The sequence below is a fragment of the Sciurus vulgaris genome (assembly GCF_902686455.1).
Source record: "Sciurus vulgaris genome assembly, chromosome: 15".
NCBI classification, from domain to species: Eukaryota; Metazoa; Chordata; class Mammalia; order Rodentia; family Sciuridae; genus Sciurus; species Sciurus vulgaris.
This window is the reverse complement of record NC_136476.1, coordinates 77,412,366-77,426,252: the sequence shown is the minus strand read 5'-3', so window position 1 is coordinate 77,426,252 and position 13,887 is coordinate 77,412,366. Positions and strand designations below refer to the sequence as shown.

Below are 13,887 nucleotides of genomic sequence, written 5' to 3'. Positions count from 1 at the left end.
CTTTCCCTTTGTGAGTCATACACCCAGGGCAGGTCGCCCTGAGCCTCGACTGCCTTACGTGGACAAAACGAGGACAGTTACAGTGACATTCTGACATTGCTATCATCAGTGGTGCAGCAGCCCTGGCTTCAAGCTCCAGCCAGGACCTTCAGGAGCCGTGTGACCTGGGCTTCACCTTGCCAAGGCTCAGTGTCTACCTGTAAAATGGAGGTGACTCATGCACGGGAGGCTCCGCCCTCTGCCACGCCAGGCACATCACCCGGCTTCTCTAAGGCCGATGGGAAACTCTTAGCTGTCATTGGACAAAGTCCCGGCAGTGGTTTCCAGGGCTGAGACTGGGGTCCTCTGTCCCTCTTGAAATCGTGGAACTAATAACAAGACCGAGGGCTGACTGAACAGTGAAGGAAGGTTTATTCTTGGGCAAGAACAGGAAAGGAGGGGATAAACTCACAGATTGACTTCTCCATCCTTACAGGGTCAGGAGGGCATAGCCATATGGAAAAAGAAATGAGGGGGAGGGATAGGCTAAGAAAGGGGAGGAACGTTCGTGTATTTTCTTTGAAAGCGCAGAAATGTGGGGATTTCGGGCACCACCTTTTTTGCTCCTTTTATGAGTCTTTCTGGCTCTCAAGTGGCAGTTGGCAACCCTCCCGGCACTGGGGAGTGTCATTTAGCATGCAGGTGAGACTGTGATGAAGTCCGAGGTTGTCTGACGGCCCCTCTGGAGGCCAGCGTAGATCCCACTGGTTCCGCTAGCCCACCTGAAGGCCTCTGGCCTTTAGCCATGCTGCTGTCAAAGATGAGCCAGACTGGCGCTGAAGGGTCATGGAAAATAATATTCCTACAAGGCAGCTCCCTTAGAAACTCGGAGGGACAGCGCGGCTCCAGAGGAGGGAGGGGAAAAGGGCCAAGCATCAAATCCCTCCCAGCGCACCCTTTCCCAATAACAATGGGCCCCAAAGGAAAGGGGCAGATCCCGAAGGCTGGGCCCTAAACTTTGACCTTCCCCCATCGCAAATGAGTCCTAAATGGAGGCACAGCAAATACTGAAACTCTGGGAAACAATGGATCCCAGAGAAAGAAAAGCAATGGGCAAGATTTGAGTACTCATTCCTCAGGATCTGGACTCCTCTCTCCCCAGATAATATAGAGTTTCAACCTTTTTACAACGACCTGCCCTAAGTTAAAGTTCAAACCTGTACAACTAGCCCCAAACTGTCCAAACCGCACTTCCGCAATCTCCAATGAAACTGTAAAACCCAGACTCCTTCTGTAACTGGGAGGCCAGCTCCATACCCAGAAAATGGGCCCTCCCGTACCTGATAGATGGATTTAGCTGCAGAATGAAGGAAAGCCTGCTGGTCCCAGGTTTGCGTCCTGTCTCCTGTTTCCATCATTTGTGTGCCTTGGTGGCACACACCTGTAATCCCAGTTACTTAGCTGAGGCAGGGGGATTGCAAGTTTATTTGAGGCCAGCCTCAACAATTTATCAACACCTGCTTCAAATAAAACCAAAGGGGCCAGGGATGTGGCTGGTGGTAGAGCACTTGCTTAGCATGGGGCTCTGGATTCCATCCCCAGTACCACAAATAAAATGGCCTCTTCCCCGCCTCTTCCCGCTTCTGCACCCTGGCTCCAAAGTACCAGCCTCTCACCTCCGGGATAATTACCATAATTACCAGCGGATTCAGGCTTCCGAAAACAAAAGTAAGAGCTGAGTGTGGGAGGCGTGGTATTCAGGGACTTCTATTATGGCGGTGACCTAAGGGCCTTCAGAGCCTGGCCAACCACAGAGGTAGATCACCATGAGCCAGCTCCAAGTAAGTGCTTGGATAATGGGAGCTGTGTCCCTAAGGGAGGGAGCCCAGGCCCAGGAGGCTGGGCCAGGCAAACAGCATCAGCGGCCAGAACTCAGGCCCCAGGCTGCCAGACAGGAGCCCTGTGTCTGACCAGACCAAAGGTTCCTATTAGGAGACCTCACCCCAGCCCAGGTTTCCTCCTCGTCACAGGAAGGCTGCAGAGGCGCCAAGCCTCTCCTTCTCCTTCACTCGCTCCTTCGTCCACTTGGTGTGTGATTGCAGAGTTGCCGTGTCAGAAAGACGGCCACAGGCCTGGCTGCTGTGGAAGGGGTGGCTTGGACCCAGGGGAAGGCCCTGCCCTCCGGGGAGCCCTCAGAGACACACCCACAGCAGAACATCAGGGGTCCTGCGAGCCCCGGGGAAGGAGCAGGGTGGGAGGGTACAGGAATATGTTGGGGGCAGATGTCACTCACATGAGTGGCAAAGGAGGCCACATGCTCCAAGGTGGCCTCTGTAGGGACCTCAATAAAGGGAGAGGGAAAGCCCAGGGACGTGGGGGCGGGGTCCCAGGCAGAGGAGCGGCCAGAGCTTGACCAGTTTGAGGGTCAAGGTGAGGAGTGTGCAGTTAGAATCCCAGGGGTAGGGAAGGGTGGTAGCAGGTGAGCGGCCAGAAAGCGGGGGTATCTGAGCTGAGATCCACGTGAGAGGTCAGCTCGGCAAAGAGAGAGCAGCATGGTGGGGCAGGAAGCCCATTCCCGCAGGGTTTGGCGACCAAAGAATTTCTTCTAAAAATCTCTTTAGATAATGAATGAGCGGAGGTCACATTTATTTGGCGCCTTGCCAAATTTAGAAACCCTTTTGCAAGAACATACATAATGTCATTTTTCATCTTCACCTATTCCTGGGAGAGGAAGATGATTATCCCAATTGTACAAATAAGACAGTTGAGGCCCAGAGAGGTTGTTGTTCCTCTTCAAGTTGCACAGCTTATGGTATTACAATGATGGAACTAGAACCTAGACTGGTCCCACACTTGTCCTACTAGATTCTAAAGAAGACACTATTCAAACTCTTGAGAGGACCCAGTGCATTTGCTTTGTATATCTGGGCTTTCATGTGTTATTTATGTACTTAATTTTAAAAACAGATGAGACATTGTCGTGGAACAATAATCCAGAAATATAAAATATAAAACGGTTTACTACAAAAGGTTCCTCTCACTCAAGTGAATTAATTACTTCTATGACCTTATTTTTAAAGGTTGAGAGGAGCAGACTTTTAAACCTGATGAAATGTGAGTTTTTAAATTTTGGTTGGGTAGGTAAAAATTTTGTTTCAACTGGTAGAATTCTTTGGCCCTGGAAACATGGACAGTTTTTAAAAAATGAACCCAAGAGCATAAAAATACTTGGCTCTCTCCTGCTTCTGCCTTTTAAAATTAGATATATGTAAATGCCAGAGGTGGAATTTAGTATCATTAGAAAACAAAGAACTCCCAAGTACACAACTAGGTGAAGAGATAGACCATTTCCTCCCCATTCCTCCATTATTTAAAAATAATGGTTTTAGCAGCACTTTCTTGGGGGTCAACAGAGGACAGAGATGTTGATGGGCAGCTCAAGTCTTCCCATCTTATTTATGGTCAAACCAGAAGAAAAGCAGTTGATCTGGTGCCAGTCCCAAGTCAGAAAGCCTTTCTTGCCTGCCTTCCCGCCTCTCCTTCCTCCCCTCCTTCCTCCCCGACCCTGCCCAGCCTCTTTCCTTTGGTCTGCTCTCTCTCCTTCACTCCCTTCTCTCCTTCACTCCCTATAACTTCATTTCCCAGCAGGGACTCTTGATTGGCCAGGGCAGAGCCTTCCCTTCAAACTGAGCCCCCAGCCCCTTCTCCACCGCCTCCTCTTTCCTCTTCTGATTGAACCCAGGGATGCCGTATCACTGAGCTACATCCCCAGCCCTTAGACACAGGGTCTAAGTTGCTGAGGCTGGCCTTGAACTCGCAATCCTCCTGCCTCAGCCTCTGGATTGCTGGGATCACAGGTGTGTGCCGCTGCCCCCAGCTTACCCTCCTTCTTGGGGAATCCTCTAGAAGCTCCTCTCTAAGCATGGGATAAAATGGGCACCCTGGCCTCTCTGTGGTGACCCCCGAACCGGGCCCTCCTGGCCGGCCACGCTGCTCCCAGCGCCTCCTGCAGGGACTCACCTGCCACTTTGCCTGGACCAGGCCTCGTCCTCCCTGCCTGGCGTCCTCTCCCAACCGTTCCACTTGCCCACTTCCTGTCTCACCTCTCCTTTGCTTTTCCTGGCTCTCCCTACCCTTCTGGTGGCTTCTTGAAATCGCCTGTCCCTGGGGACCTGGGCGTTTCCCCACCTGCCTCTGGCTAAGCAAAAGCCTTCGGAAAGAATCCTGGTTCTGCGAATTCCATGTCTGTGGTTGTGAGAAGTCCCTCCCCATCTGGATCTCATTTCCTCCTCCGTAAATGAGGGCCAGACAGGCCATCTCCGGGGGCCCCGGGCTGTGTGTTTTTCTGGTTCTGTGAAAGTTTGGGATGCCCTTCGACCAGTGTTTCTGTGAGAAGGACTCATCGAACTTCAGGGACATTGATTCTGGCCAGTTCTCCTCCCCACCGAGGCCCCCAGGAGGCCAGGTTCCCTGCCAAGAACCTTCTCCATGTGCATTCCAAACCCTGCACGGAGGCTGCCTCACCTCAGTGTTCCTGACACGGAAAATATGAGGGAGCAAAGCACCTCAGTAGAGAGAGGAGGAGGCTGGCGGCAAAGTGCCCTGGGAAGAGGACACGGAAGTGGGTGAGATGTCTACCAAGTCACCGGGTCAGAAGAAGGAGCCAGACTCAGCCCTGCCCTCAAGCAGCGCTCGGTCCGGGCAAGGCAGGCTCCTTAGGAATCTCCCAGCATGCTCTGCCTTCTCTCGGTCATCTGTTCCCCCATCAGCCACATGTGCTGATTTCATTTCTCTCTGTGCCTGGGGGTGTGTCCTGGGGTGCAGCGCCAGGACAAGAAATGGCTATTGACTTATGGTGTGCTGCTAAACAAAGAGTTATGTGTTCCATTGTGATAAGTGCCTGACCACTGACATTTCACCCAGAACTTTAGTCTAGTGGGAAAATGGAGGAGGAAGACTACATCTTTTCTGATCATTGGCAGGAGTTCTTTTTTTTGGGGGGGGGGGAGGTAGCAGGGATTGAACTCGAGGGCATCAACCACTGAGCCACATCCCCAGCCCTTTTTTGTATTTTATTTAGAGACAGGATCTCAGTGAGGTGCTTAATGGCTCACTTTTGCAGAGGCTGGCTTTGAACTGGCCATCCTCCTGCCTCAGCCTCCCCAGCTGCTGGGATTACAGGCGTGCAGTACTGTGCCCTACCGCAGGAGTTCTTTACGTGATACCCACCATCTGTAAGTTACTTAGGTTGCAAATCTCTCTCGATCTCCGAATTTGCTTCTTAATTTGCTGAGGTATCTTTTCTGTAGGCTTAGCATTTTAACATAGACAATTTTATCTATACATATATTTTTATAGGCAGGGCTTGTGTGTGTGTGCGCACACATTTAAGTAAATACTTATCTATTCTGAGGCATGATATTTTCTTCTAAAAGCTTTAAAGTTTCTCCTTTCTGGTCTTTTTACCAAAGTAGTATGTGGATAGTGTGTGTGTGTGTGAGGGACCCTATTCTTATTTTAATCTTTTGTATGGATAGCTAACACTTTTTAAAAAATTGTGGTACAATTCATATAACGTGAAATCATATTTTAAATGGTTAAGTCTGTGGCAGGCGAGACTCAGGGCCTAGGGTTATGCCACATGCATCCAAGACGGTGACTGGCAGAGTGCCGAATGCACCTTGAGAAAACAGGAAGCGTTTACCGTTGGCTGTATGATAATTAGCCTAGCGCGTGGACAGATGTATCTTACATGTGCGCTTGAGCTCGTGATCGCTCGACCTTTAATAGGATTGGATGGACATATCTGGTTACAATTGCTTATGCATGAGACTGCCTATATATTGAGGGTGTTATCTGAATAAAGCGGAAGCTGCTTCATGAACTTCTGAAGAGTATGTGTCGTTTGTCCCGCTGGTCGGCGGCAAGCGGCAAAGTTGTTTTATTTGTTATTTAGTTACCTATTTTTGAGGTACTGTGAATTGAACTGAGGACTGTTCTACTATATCCCCAGTCCTTTCTATTTGAGACCCGGGACCTTTCTAAACTGCCCAGGGGGCCTGGAGCCTCAGGCTCAGGAGTAGCCAGGATCACAGACATGCACTACCATGCCTGCCTCCGTTAAGTCATTTTCAAGTGCATAAGGCGACAGTCACAGTGTTGGGTGACTGTCACCACTATCTCGTTTCAGAGTATTAGCCATCAACTCACAAGGAGACCTTGAGCCCATTGCGGGTCTGCCCCTCCCACTCCAATCCCCAGCAACCGGATCTGCTTCCTCTCTCTATGGATTTACCTAGTTTGGATGTTTCAGATAAATGAAGGTATACGACACATGGCGTTTTGAGTCTGTCTTCTTTCAGTTAGCATCCTGTTTTCCAAGTTCACCTGTGTTGCACACACAGGTGTCCCAGGACTCCATTCCTTCTGAAGCTGTGTAATATTCCACAGCAAGGACAGGCCACGTTCTGCTGATCCGTCCCACAGTTGATGGACGGGGCTGATTCCACTCTTTGGCGGTTGTGAGTGGTAATGCTGAGCACATTCCTGTACAAGGGTTTTGTCTCCACACCCACTTTCAATTATCTTAGTCTCCAACAACGCATTTTGCGCAATCTGTTCTTCCCACCACAGACCTGCTGATCCACCTCTGTCACACACCCAGTCTCCACACGTGTGAGTCTCTTTCTAGACTTCTTATTCTCATCCATTGGTCTAATAATTCATCCTGGTATGAACACTGCACAGTAGTTCTCCTTGGTTTTACTTTCTGAGGTTTTAATTACCCAAGGTCAACTTTGGACTGAAAATATTAAATGGAATATTCCAGAAATAAGTGATTCACAAGTTTTATTGGGGTTCAATATCAACCTATCCCCAGAAAGTCAAAGTGCACACACATCAATGCAAATCACCGCAACCAGCCTCTCAGACCACTACCATGGCTGAGTGGGGAGCGGCCCCGAGGGACGAGAAAGCCCTCTATTTAAGAGATTTCCAATCGTTCACATACAAAGACCTGTACATTATTGGTTAACATTCGAACAGCTAAACATTTGTTCTCTTTTGGTTGGGTCCTGCCAATTTATTTGAATCTCATTGGGTCCTGCCAAAACCGAACGGTCCTGGAGGAAGAAGGGAGGAGGGAGGGGGTGAACTATGCAGGAGATGAGTCAGGGCTAGGCCCCCTCCCCGTCCTTGATAAATAAGGTTTCCTGGCAGCTGCCCATTTCTCGGACAGATATCTCTTAACAGCCTTGATAAACCCCAGGCGCCCAGTACGTCCTGTTTGTCCTGTATTGGCTCTTGAGGGTAGTACCTGTGCGCCCTTCCCTGGGGGGAGGTTTTACGGGCCAGTTCCCGAAATGGCTTGTTCATACAACATGGCTGCACAGATGTCACCTTGTTCTCAACAGTTTCAATTTTTTTAATTATAATATGTTGTAATAATTGTTCTTAATCTCTTATTGTACCTAATTTATAGGTTTATCACAGCAGAGGTATGTAGGGACAGGAAAAACCATAGTACTCTGTACAGATGCTTCTGGACTTACTTGAGAGCATGTCCCTTGTCAGTTGAAAATGCATCTAATATACCTTGTTTGCGAAACATCAGAGCTTAGCCTAGCATACTTTAAATGTGCTCGGAACACTTACATTAGCCAATAGTTAGACAAAATTATTTAACAGCCTATTTTATCATAAAGTATTACATACCTCTGTAATTTACTGAATTATTCTGAAAGTGATTCTGAAAAAAGATCGTGTAGACATACTTTTGCGCCATTGTAAAGTAAAAAAATTACTTGGAACCATCACTAAGTGAGGGATGATCTTTGCTTTCAGGCATCCCCTGGGGGCCTTAGAACATCCTCCCTTGATGTGCTTCCTACCCTGTTACAGCTTCGCGGTGCATCTTGATAACTGGTCAAGCAACTGCTCCACTCTCCCTTCTCCCCTCTCTGTCTTGTTTAAATTTGGGTCTTTGCCTTCGATATGGATTTCAGGAGCAGCTCACCAAGCTTCACAAACATTCTCCTGGGGGCTGGTTTAAGTTTTCAGTTACTGGAGAACTGCCACCATCGTAATGTTGAAACTGTCCAGCAAACTCACCAGTCATTTTCCTCTGAGTTCAAGGCTTCCGCACACCATTCTGCGGGGGTTAACTGTCCCTGAACTCTCCCTCTGTTCAACTCTCTCCTCAGGTCTTAGGCTTCTGTTTCTGGAGAGATCTCTGCAGCCTAGATGCCCCTCTGAGCCCAGGTGCCACTGTCCTGACACAACAAATTGGGTGGTTCCTGGTTTGCTATCTGCCTCTCGGGAGGCTGGAAGCTCCTCCTGAGCTATGGCCATGTCTGGCCCATTCTCCATTGTCCCCCATTGTCCTCAGCGCTGACAGATACAGGGAACCACTAACACCTACGGAAAGAAGAAAGACATGGCAGAGAATGGTCTTCAGGCCCTGGGGCATTTGCCATGCCTAGAGATGGCAAAGTAAAAGCTTCCGGTGTCTCTCCTTTTTCCCCTGGGAGAGGGGATGTGATTAGTGTCCACCTTGTAGCTTGGACTGAGGAGTTAACGTGTCATCTTGGTGTAAAGCACCTGGAGCCATGTCTGTCAAGTGGTCAGGGCTACCAGAGCCTTTGCCTGGCCCACTCTTGCCCTCCAGGAATGTCCCAGACTCACAGCTCTGGGATGCGGGGGCTGGGGGGGGGCACTTCAAAGCCTTTTCCCTGAAATCATCTCATTTTTATTTCATTTCTCCCACAAACTAGTCATCTTACCCCAAATTTGCATATGAGGCAAACGAGTCTTGCAAAGGCAGAGTGACTCATCAAAGACCTTCAGGCCAGAGCTCCTGTCCCCAAACCCAACAAGGACAATCTTTGTGGTATTTTCCAGATCATTTGGTCAGTAGAATTGTTAGTTTGACTTTGAGAACTCTATGGCTCCTCTCAAAAGGAAAAAAAAAAAAAAGTTTTTAACTGACCCACGGTATTGACTCACATTATTTTTAAATTTTTACTAAAGTAGATACAAATCTAAAATTAAACATGACCTTCTCCTGCTTATGGTTCTATCAACCAACCATAAAACCAAAGCAAATCTTCAAAGCAAACACAAACAGAACTACAAACCAATTAAAACAAATTCAGACCATCACCATATTAAGAAACCAATTCAGTTTCTGACATTGGCTTTAACAGGAGTCACGTGATATGGGGAACTGTCACATTTTCTGTGTCATCTCTTGATTTTGACCACAGTGGACGCTGATTCAAGCCACCACCATAGTCACTCTTATTTCCTTTTTAAGTTTATAATCCAGCTAGATGGGCCCAGCAACTCGAACAATGCAGTCGCAAATGCAATAATGGAAAGTGGGAAATAACGCACTTGGCCTCACGTCACTCACTGTATTTACTGTGGCACTCACTGCTAACGAGCTAATGCAAGTGCATTCATGGAAGACAATAATGGCGCAATTTATCCTCTAGCAAAGAGCCCATTGTGCAGGCTGCTGTGAGCTCCTCATTCCTGAGCTGCTGTGTGGGGCCCATGGCTTGATTCTCCCACCGCTTTACTCTGTGCGCCCATCAGGAAACGCCATTCTCCCAAGTCCAGGACATCACCTGGCCTGTCCTGGCTCTGTGCGTCCTGTCCCTCAAGTATTCAGACAGGCCTCTGTTCCTGAGACAATTGACAGTATATGTCATGCTGTGCTCTGTGCCATTTACATTGGGTCAAATTACAGTTCCAATAGATTCAATTATTCAAGAAGCTAATTTCTTAGTCTATGAAAATGATGTTCAATGGCAAATGATCCTCACAAAGAAAAATCTGAGTTTTCTACCAGTAAAACAGATCCATTTGAGCTCAAGGGTGGCCTGTGTCCTTAGCAGTATGGGACAGATTGAGGGCAGCCTGAAGTTCCTCCATCAATTGACCGGAAGAGAACCACTGTCCCAGTGGGTACAGCAACACAAACTCGGAAATAGAAATTTGCCTTCTAAATAATTCTACAAGAGAATCCCAAAGGCTGTGCGGTGCCCTGTTTGAGGAACTCTGGGCTCAAAGACCAGCGAGTCTGTGAACGTACAGACGCAGACTCTGCACTAGGTGCCAGGTGACCAGCCGCTCACTTGCGGGGCCCAGGACTTGGGGGACGCCCCCCACCCAGAAGCACCAGATCAGCCCTCCAGTCTGTGGCTGTCTTTATCTGCGCTTTTCCTTCCCGACCTCCCAGGCTCTCGGTTTCCCCAGCACTTGGCTGTGCTTCGGGGCACCGAGGCCCCACACCGCAGCACAGGGCGACAGACCCCACCCCACCCTCCAATGGTCACCCTCCGCCCCACCCCCGCCCGGTCCCTTCCCGGACACCACTATCACCACGTGCAGGCCTGAAAAGGCAAGAGAGGCGCAGCAACCCTCGCCAGGGACTTTATTTTCTTTTTTGCTGGTTTCAGGCTTTTTTCTGCCTGAGTGAAAATGAAACAAACACCACCCCCTCCCCAGCAGGCAGCCTCACGCACTCGCCCTCGCGCACAGGCGGCCGGCCTCCAGCTGCCGGTGTCCGGGGCGGGGACTGGTCGGGCACCGCCAGCTGGGGCCGGCGGGGCGGGGAGCGCGCTCTCTGTCCAGCGCACGCCGGCTCCTCGCGCCCCTGCCCGCTGCCCGCTGCCCGCTGCCCGCCCGCCAGGAGGAGGCGCCCGGCCCGCCACGGGCCCACGCGGGAGGGCGGCGCGCACCCAGCCCTGGCACGCCCGGCCGCCTCTGGCCCAGGCGGCGCGGCGACTGTTCGGTCAGCTGAGGGCGCCGCCGGGGCCACCAGCCGAGGCGCGGTCTAGCCCCGAGCGCCCCCGGCCGCGCGCGGACCCTGGCGCCGGGGTTCCGAGGATCAGGTGGGTCCCGCGAGGCGCCGCCCCATCCCCGAAACTGCGAGCAGCGCGTGGGGACCGGGCGCTGGGTGGCCTGGCCCCCGGCTCCGCGCGTGGGTGGCGGAGGTGGCGCTGGGAGCCGGGCGGCCACCGCTCCAGCCCTGGCCGGTGCCTGTCCTGCTTCTGGCCCTGCTTTTGTTCTGGTGGTTTCCTCTGGTGTCCAGATCTGACCGAGGCTGTCGCCAGCCTGTGCCTGTCGCTGCCTCTGTCCAGCCTTGGAGATTCCGGCCTGCAAGACTGCGGACCCAGGGCTGCCGCTCCTGGTGTTCGCAAGGTAGGGATGGGCACGAGAGGGGGTCTTGGGATCACAGGTTATGACCAACCCACGAAGTCCTGAAAGGTAGGAGGTGTCTGTCTCGGCAGGACAGAGGAATGGCTCTGGCCCACGACAAGATGGGAAGGGGGCGCCTCTGAGAAAGGGGAGCCGGGGTGGGTGAGCGGTGCCCGAATCCGGAGAATAGGAGGCTCTCAGAGCCAAGCAACGGCCAAGCCAAAACCCAGCCTGGGGAAAGTTTCAGACACTGTAACTGGGGCGGCCAAAGTGCTTGCAGCGCGGGGGTGATGGGAGGCAAAGGGTCCCTTCAACTTTTCAAACTACCTCGTTCCCACTCAAGAGGGACACCACCCCGCGTTTGGAAATGTCAGGAAAACAGCTAAACAGAATGATTGCACAAACTCTTGAAAAGCATCCAAGAAACAGTAAAGGGGGAAAAATGTTAGCGCGCAGAGAGAAAGCAGAGCAACTTGAGATTCCCCGATTTTCCCTCTGGCGGGTGGGGGCGGGGCGGAGGGCGTCAGTGCTGCTCCTCCCCCCAGGAAGGAACCAAGACCCAGGCTTTGTGACTTTGCTTGTTGTTTGCACCCACTCCTGGCTCCTGAGCAGGCCTGGCTGCCTCCTTCATTTACCTGGAAATAGGTGTGTCTCTGGAGACCGGAGGGAATAGGTGTGTCTCAGGAGGCAGGAGATGCAGGTTGGAGGCCTGGCCTTGCTGCTTTTGCTGGCAGACACTTCCCCAGGCAGGTCCCCAGGTTTCTCCACTGAGAAATAAAGATTCTGCTGGAGATCTCTAAGCAAATGCAAAGTGTATTGCCAAAGGCCAGGACCTGAAGGGGAGTGGAATAAAGGACATGATAAACTTTTCTGTTTTTCTGACTATACTGAGCACTTTTTCTACCTTCTCTGGGGGAAGTACCTTGCCTCCCCTACCAGATGGGGCAGGATGCAGGTCTAACAGGTCTCTGTTACAGGTAACAGATGCTCCATGGCTGAATAAGGCAGTGGCTGAAAGGGTCCCTAGGGATTTCTTGCTCCAGGAGATTTCAAATTGTGTCCCAGGAGGCCTAGCATCAGCATGGGGGAAGGGCACCTAGAGGGCAGGGCTCTGCACCCAACCCCACCATTCTTATTTCAGACAGAACCAGTTCAGGTCCACGTTTATCTCCTCTTTGTTTTGGGAAGACCCAGAGGATGTTCGGGATGGTCCTCATATACCTTCTGGTCTGGTCATTTCCTGTGGAGTACCTGAGGTCAAGGATCTGCAAAGCAATTAGGGGAAGGGCTTCCAGTGGGTGAACTTGTGGGAAACCTGTCCCCTGAATCCTATGCCACTAGTGGCCTTTCCCTGGCCATGATGACCCAGAGCAGACGCTTCCCCAGCTCTTGGCACCAGCTTATCTAGATTCAAACCCCAAGACTCCGACGGCTACCTTCTTAACCTTCTGGGAGAAGAAATGACTCTAAATCTCTGAGTACTTCCAGGCCTTTAGTGGGACTTTAAAATGTGGGTTGGTGTCACAAGTTCCCCAGCCTAACAGGGTAGGCTAAGCATCACTAATAGAGGAGATGAAGGTTCAAGAGAAACCAAGTCACTCACTCACGGGCCCTCAGCTCTTAAATCGCAGCTGGGATTTGAATACCTTTCCATCTGGCTGTAAAACTTATGTTTTTCCGTGCATCACTCACGGTGACTATGAAATGGTTAATGGACAGATGTCATCCAGATCTGGGTAGGGGTGGGGGAGAACGGTGAGTGGGGAAATGTAACTAACTAGGCATTTATACAGGTGCTTTCATAGCAGAAATCATATTTTGTTTGAAATGAATGTTTTCTGCCCTGTGCTGTCTATTTTAGTGCTTATTCATAGATGCTTATTTTAAAATTTTTAATTAAAGTGTAATTCACTCGCACTAAAATCCACCAAACTTTATTTATTTATTTTTTATGGGATTGAACCCAGGGCCTTATGCTTTCGAGGCAAGCACTCTACCAGCTGAGCTATATTCCCAGCCCTAAATCTATGGATCTTGAGTGTTTTGTTCCATGAGTTTTGAAGTTGTTTCCATCTATGCAGCTACTGCCCAAAATGAGACATAAAGTGTTTATTTGCATCAGCCTAGGAAATTCCTATTTCCAGTGAATTTTTCTTCTACCCTGCGCCGAGGCAACCATTTGCTGATTTTATTACTGATTAATTTTGCCTGTTGTTGGACTTATACTGTATGAACTCTTTCAGGTCTTCTTTCACTTGTGATGTTCTGAGATTCATCCATGTTGTGTGTGAGACGAATCGCTCTTTGTTATGCCTGAGTTGTATTCCGAGGTGTGGCTATACCTCAGTGTATCTCTTCTGATAGTGAATACCTTGCTTATTTCCACTCCGAAGCTATTGTGCGATCATTCTTGTGCGAGTTTGGGAGTGAAGTTGCCGGGACACCACAATGTGTGAGAAGTAGGAAGCCCTACATCCTTGACAGTGTTTGTTGTTGATGGTCTTTTTGATTTTAACTATTTTGGTCTTTTTGATTTTTAGCTATTTTGGTGGCTGGTTGGTGATACTTCCTGTTTTTCTAATCGAATTTTAATTTCTGGAGAAGATAGAATGAGCAGGGGTGAAATATGAAATAAGATAGTGGTGGGAGAGCCACTGTGCACCATGACTTAGCAGGAAGGAATCAGTGGTGGTTGCAGGG

The 13,887-nt window shown here is 50.2% G+C and overlaps 1 protein-coding gene across 1 annotated transcript in view; it reads left to right on the top strand.

Annotated features, from left to right (window-relative positions):
• The first annotated feature begins 10,916 nt into the window (after positions 1-10,916).
• GGTA1 (glycoprotein alpha-galactosyltransferase 1 (inactive)) overlaps positions 10,917-13,887 on the top strand; it is a 63,644-nt gene continuing 60,673 nt past the window's right edge. Inside the window, exon 1 of the mRNA XM_079113815.1 lies at positions 10,917-11,190. The gene's annotated coding sequence lies outside the window, so the exon portion shown is untranslated. The remainder of the gene's footprint in view (positions 11,191-13,887) is intronic.